Source organism: Lathyrus oleraceus, chromosome 5 (genome assembly GCF_024323335.1).
Source record: "Lathyrus oleraceus cultivar Zhongwan6 chromosome 5, CAAS_Psat_ZW6_1.0, whole genome shotgun sequence".
Lineage (NCBI taxonomy): Eukaryota > Viridiplantae > Streptophyta > Magnoliopsida > Fabales > Fabaceae > Lathyrus > Lathyrus oleraceus.
This window is the reverse complement of record NC_066583.1, coordinates 536,010,246-536,017,369: the sequence shown is the minus strand read 5'-3', so window position 1 is coordinate 536,017,369 and position 7,124 is coordinate 536,010,246. Positions and strand designations below refer to the sequence as shown.

Below are 7,124 nucleotides of genomic sequence, written 5' to 3'. Positions count from 1 at the left end.
TGCGTTTCCAGCATTTTGTTATGGGTAGCCAAGGCATCTACTTTGCTTGCTAGTTGTTTAAGTTGTTCGCCAGTGTGTATGTTCTGGTTTAAGAAATCTTTATTGGTTTGTTGTTGGGAAGCTATAAAGTTTTCCATCATGATTTCCAAGTTGGATTTTCTAGGGGTATTATTGTTAGGATTCTGTTTCTGATATCCTGGAGATATAGATGGGGCTTGATTTGGAGACTGTCCAGGTGCGTATAAAGCATTATTACTCTTATATGAGAAGTTTGGATGGTTCTTCCAATTTGGATTATAGGTATTCGAATAGGGGCTTCCTTGAGCATAGTTTACTTGATCTGTTTGGATTCCAGTCAAGAGTTGACATTCCGCAGGAGTGTGGCCTTGGATTCCACAGACCTCGCAATTCTGAGTTATAGCAACCACGGCTGCTGGAGGTGATACGTTTAAACTTTCAATCTTCTGGACCAAAGCATCCACTTTTGTATTGACGTGATCAAGGTTACTTATCTCGTACATGCCAGTTTTCGGTTGAGGTTTTTCCACTGTTGTTCGTTCGGTTCCCCACTGATAGTGGTTTTGGGCCATGCTCTCGATAAGCTGGTAAGCATCAGCATAAGGTTTGTTCATTAGTGCACCACCTGCAGCGGCGTCTATTGTTAACCTTGTGTTGTATAAGAGACCATTATAAAATGTGTGAATTACTAACCAGTCTTCCAAACCATGGTGTGGGCAAAGTCTCATCATGTCTTTGTATCTTTCCCATGCTTCGAAAAGAGACTCGTTGTCTTTCTGTTTAAATCCGTTTATCTGGGCTCTTAACATAGCTGTTTTGCTTGGCGGAAAATATCGGGCAAGAAAAACTTTCTTCAACTCGTTCCATGTGGTGACTGAGTTGGAAGGAAGAGATTGAAGCCATCTTCTAGCGCTATCTCTTAATGAGAAAGGAAAAAGACGAAGTCGAATTGCCTCTGAAGTGACACCATTAGCTTTAACAGTATCAGCGTATTGGACAAATACGGATAAATGAAGGTTTGGATCTTCGGTAAGATTTCCAGAGAATTGGTTCTGTTGCACAGCCTGCAACAACGAAGGTTTAAGTTCAAAGTTGTTTGCTTCGATTGCGGGCGGAGCAATACTTGAATGCGGTTCATCTTGCGATGGAGCGGCGTAATCTCTAAGAGCACGAGCTGGTTCTGCCATCTCGGTTAAAGAAGGAAAATCTTTGAGATCAGGAAGGTCTATAGGAGGGAGATTGTTTTCAGCACGATATTCCCGAATTCGTCGTAAGACTCGGAGATATAGTTCGATATCGTTGATTCGTAAATAGAGCGGTTCGCCTTGAGAGCGAGTGCGTGGCATACAAATCAACGAAAGAAAGAAAATAGAAGAAAAGGAAACCTTAGTCTCTACAGCGTAACGGAAGAGTTACGATATCGATTGAATAAAAGTCCCCGGCAACGGCGCCAAAAACTTGATCGCTCGACTGGGTGAGTCGAGTTTGGGACACAAACTGCAAGTGCACAGTTCTATCGCGTAGTTTTAAAAGATATCGATCCCACAGGGACTTATGAATCGATATACCGTTATCTAAAGTTACTACGTAAATCTAAGGTGAAGATGTTTGATTGTTTGGGGAAAAACTAAGAGCTAAACTAATGTCTAGATTAAATATTAATGAAACGGATATCGGTATGTAATTCGTCAAAACTAGGGAATCAAGTCTTTGTCGGTTTCTTGGTTTTAAAATGAATCGTTTCGGTTAACTTTATTGGTTAAAGGTTCTATCTCAAACTCTCGCTCTGTTGAATAAACCATGATTTTATATTAATGTTGCTGTCACTTATAATTAAGTCAAAAACCATATTTTGAAAACAATAAAGTTGCAGAAACTCTTTTTAAGAAAATACTGACCGTTTTAAACACCCTTATCTCAAGCTCTCGCTCTGTTGACTTAGGTTATATAATTAAATCCAAATGCTTAACTCTCGTCCTCACATTCAATCTTTAAAAATACTTTTTGGAAAAGGTCAGAATTTAATTAACTCTAAAACTTGCTCTCGCCCTGATCTAGAATTAATGCCTAACTTACACTGTCCAGTTAAAATCTCAAACTCTCGCTCTATTGATTTTAACTTCTTTATGTCTTTTACTTTGGTAAAAAATCTTGTTATTAAACCTGTAAGTTGAGACCATAAAAAGATTGATTTTGATTTTAAGTTTAGATAGACCGACTCAGTCTCGATCCCTTATTCTGCTTACTTTACATACCGATACCTAGGCAAATTAGCCAGACATGCTAAATAAACAAGAATTTATATCATGCATAAACAGACTCATTCCAGGCAGGCAATATGAATAAACAATAGAATAAAACATAAAAAATTAAATAACAATTAAAGAACCTGAATGCGTAATACAATGGTCTTGAACACTCCACCACAAGCCGGTAGGATTTGTTCTTGGATTCTTCAATTAAACAGTAAAATAAATCAAGGAAATAAAACTCGAATATAACGTAAGGTTAAATCCGGTATAAAGTTGCACAGTAGTTTCCGGTGTAGAAACTATTACGCGAAAAATATCTAAAAGCTAAAAACGGGGAAGATAAATTGCAAGGGAAAAGAGAAAGTAAAGCTTGCAAAAGAAATAAATAAAATGAACAATGCTGGAAAGGAAGAAAAATAAGCAAAGGCGTGAAAGGAAAATTTGGCAGAGCTTCCGCAAAACTGAGCGTGCAAAAACCTTTTTTACGGCAAAGAGAGGAGATGGCTATTTATAATAGCCTTGGTAACTGCCTTGCGTTTCCTACGAGTCTTCAGCATGGCTAAATACACGGCTTGGGAATAGGACACGAAGTCCTCAACGTTACTTCCATTCCTCTGAGAGCGTAACTTGCGCCAAAAAGCTAGTGGACTGGTGTGACGCTCGTCACACCATGTGTGACGTCCGTCACAAGGCTACTTCGCGTGACGCTCGTCACAACCCTTGTGACGCCCGTCACAGGGGCAACGTGCGCTTTCTTTTGGGCTGGGCTTGGTCTTGGTTATTTGTTTCCTTTTTATTGCTTTTTACACCTCCTTTTCTTCCCTTTTTCACTTTTGCTTCAAAATGGGTACCTGATGTAAATAGAAAAGAAATACTGCATAATATCTGATAAAATGGGATAAATTAAAGTAAATGATAATATAATCTAATTAAATTAAGTCTTAAATATAATTTCATGTTATCAGTTTACGCTATTGGTGATGGAGTAGAGGGTAGATGTGCTCAGTTGTTCCCCAAGTATTATACTGAGAGTCAGTTTTTGATGGGAAATGGGGTGTGTGTCTATAAAGAAGAGGACCTCACTAAATAAGACTTGTACTAGAAGGAAAAATTGAAGAGTTTCATCAGCGATCTATATTACTTTGGGGGAGGTACCACCATGGAGGAGGTCGGACGAAGACGCTTGTAGTGCCTCATAGATATTCAATTGTTGATGGAGGCCCATTCCCGAGAACAAACAAAAGTTTTTTTATTTTGGTAAGTTTTCAAAGCTCTTGGCCTCTTTGTCTTAAGTTTTCCTTTTCCCGATGTAATTGTTTTGACAATGATTGTATGCAAATTGGATGAAGGATGAAGTACAACCCCGACTAATAAGGCGGAGAATATGGTCGGCAGGGAGTAACGTTACATTGAATACTCTTTCGAGGTTACATAGTGTATTGGGTATTCATGCTTGTTTGTTGCTGATAGGGTAGGGCTCTCATTCCTCCATGTTAGACCCCTCTTTTGGATGAGAATTTCTTGTACTTGAGAGTATACTTTTCCCCCTTTGGAATTACGAGAAAGGCATAAAAATATGCAATAAAAAATGCAAGCACATAGATCACAGATATAGCTCAGATAAAAGGAATGATTTACCTAATAAAATATAAGCACTTATAAAAACCTTAAAGTAGAGTATACGACCATACTTCTTCCCCTGATGGCCTATTTATTGAGAAGCTTGTTGTACTGGAGCCTGATATACATGTTCATCATGAGTGTTATACCCCATTTTCCCCCTTTATCATTTCATCCATGTATTATATGCATAACTTTTTTAACCTATTTATTTCTTACCATATCATTAGAATTCATTTTTATTTTTTTTGCATTTTTTAGAAGTCATGTGACACTTTAAAGAAAAGTCAGCAAAAGTGAACTACACCATTATTTGTTCTTTACCATATTTTGAACCAATTTGAATTCATATTTGAGTCTCATTCATAAACAAATGTCACAACTAAATTTAATTTGTTTTTTCATCAAACCATAAATCAATTTTCATTCAAATCATAAACCATGCATACTCTTATTTTTAATAAAGTTCATAAAAAATCAAGTTTATTTCCTTTACGTATCATCATACAATATCATCATCTTAATACCATGTTAAAATTCATGCTTTCACTTCCATCATCATTGTCTCATTATCAAGCTATCATGAAATGCTCCATTACCATGTCCGTTAGACCTACAAAACCATGTTTCATCATAAAAATCACCTCAGAGTATTCAGTAACCCAATCACAAAATCCATAAATATACTATCCCACTTCCTTTCAAGAATGTCCAATGGTTGCATTAGTCCAGATGACTTCTGGGGCTCAATCTTTGACTTTTGACAAGTCAAACATGAATATACAAACTGTGCAACGTTCCTTTTCATTCTTGGCCACCACAAAATTCTATTGAGAACTTGGTACATTTTGGTAGCTCTGGGATGAATACTCAAACCACTTCGGTGACTCTCCTCCAAAATAGTCTTCTTAAGTTCCGACACATCAGGTATGCAAACTCTATATCGAAACTTAAGAATCTCATTCTCACCGACTCTAAAAACCTCGCCTTCATTAGTTGATGACAGACGATCAACCAAGGCCACATCCAACTTCTGACTCTCTCTAATCTCATAAGGAACCTACTAGTCAGCTTCAACATACCTAACTTCACACTATATGTAGTCACCTCGCATACCAAACTCAATTCTCTGAATTATTCGATCATGTCCAACTCTCTAACCATCAAAGTCTCCATGTGTAAGGATTTCGGACTCAAAGCATGTGCTACAGCATTGGCTTTACCGGGATGGTTGTTCAAGCTAAAGTCGTAATCCTTCAAAAGTTCTAACCATCTTCTTTGTCTCATATTTAGCTTATTCTAATCAAATAAATATTTCAAACTCTCATGGTCGTTGAATACCTCAAATGGAGAACTATATAAGTAATGTCTCCACAACTTCAGCGTAAAGACTACAGCTGCCAACTCTAAATCATGAGTATGGTAGTTCCTCTCATGAACCTTCAGTCTTCGCAAAGCATAGGCCACAATCTACCCATTTTGCATAAGCACACCACCCAATCCCATCTTGGATGTACCATAGTATATAACAAAAATTTCCTTCGGATCTGGAAATATTAATATTGGCGTCGTTGTCAACATCTTCTTCAATTCTCAGAAATTCTCCTCATACTTCATATCCCACACAAAGGCTTGACCCTTTCGAGTCAATTGAGTCAAAGGTAGGGATAACTTGGAAAAACCTTTAATGAACCATTAATAATAACCATCCAACCCTAGGAAACTTCTGATCTTTGTAACTGATTTTGGTGCCTCCCAATGCATCACTTCATCTACTTTAGCAGGGTCTATAGCTATACCGCAACTGGAAATCATATGGCCCAGAAAATTCATTCTCGCCACGAGAACTCACACTTCAATAACTTGGCATACAACTTCTTCTTTTTCAACACCAGTAATATTGTATGAAGATGTCCAGTATGATCTTCATCTAATTTAGAATATACAAGAATGCCATCAATAAACACCACCACGAACTGATACAAATAGGGATGGAAGATCCTATTCATTTACTCTATAAACACACTAGGATCGCTAGACACACCAAACGACATTACCTAGTACTCATTGTGACCATATTGTGTCCTAAATGTAGTCTTCAGAATATCTTCATCCTTCACCCGAATCTGATGATAACAAGGCATCACATTAACATAAATAACATAAACCTTCTCATATATGACCACTTGATTAAAACATAACATCAAACATAATGATTCAAAAAATATAAATCATGGCCCCGAAGTCACAATATTAGAGCCTTATTACAAAATAAACAAACTAGTTGACTTAACAGTTCAACATACATAAACATGAAGGAAACAATTGAGCTACTCCTATAAAGAACCACAATGCAACTACTCCTCGGTCTCAACCTGAGAATACTATGCATATATGGTCACATTAGAGAAACATAGAAACAGAGGGGTGAGCATACATTATACAAAATCATGGTATAATAACAACAAAGGGTCGTATAATCACAAACGTTCAACATGTAGACGATATTACCTAGAATCGTATATCATTAAGAAACATACACATGAATGCTTATGCAATGCACTTGTCCTATACTCTAATGCATGTGGTGCCATCAATTAACTCAAAGCTTATTTTCCCGAGTTTTAATAGTTTAGGAGGGAATATGAGTTGTGTCACACACTACTACACTCTCCTAGACGTATGTAGAATCTACAATGTCTAGGAGGACATGTGAGCTAAGTACGTACTACAACACCATTCGCTAAACTCTATTTCTAGGAGTACATATGAGCTATACCTATACTACGACATTATCCTAGACGTTCATAGATATGAAATGTCTAAGAGTACATGTGAGCTACTTCATACTACACACTATTTCTAGATGATACCTACTCTAATATAGTATGATTCATGATGGTCATACAAAAACAACTTTCACCCAAACCTCCAAACAATATTTGACACACATTAGCCTTGATTTCCCCATTAGGGTTTACATAAGGTTTATCACACATTTACTTAGATATCCACATTAGGCCTCCACATTGGTTCGTATCAAACCTTCAACATAATTGCCACATGAAGGCTTCATATTGGTTCTTATCATACCTTTAACATAACATCCAAATTAGGGCTTCACATTGGTTCTTATAAAACCTTCAATATAATCACCACATTAAGGATTCTGAAATATTTTATAAAATGTTGGACTTATTATTCCTTTTGGATTGGCTACATTAGGAAAAACTA

General features: G+C 37.0%; 1 pseudogene; it reads left to right on the top strand.

Moving 5' to 3' along the window:
- Positions 1–720: 720 nt before the first annotated feature.
- Positions 721–820, top strand: LOC127089311 (uncharacterized; annotated as a pseudogene).
- Positions 821–7,124: the final 6,304 nt, after the last annotated feature.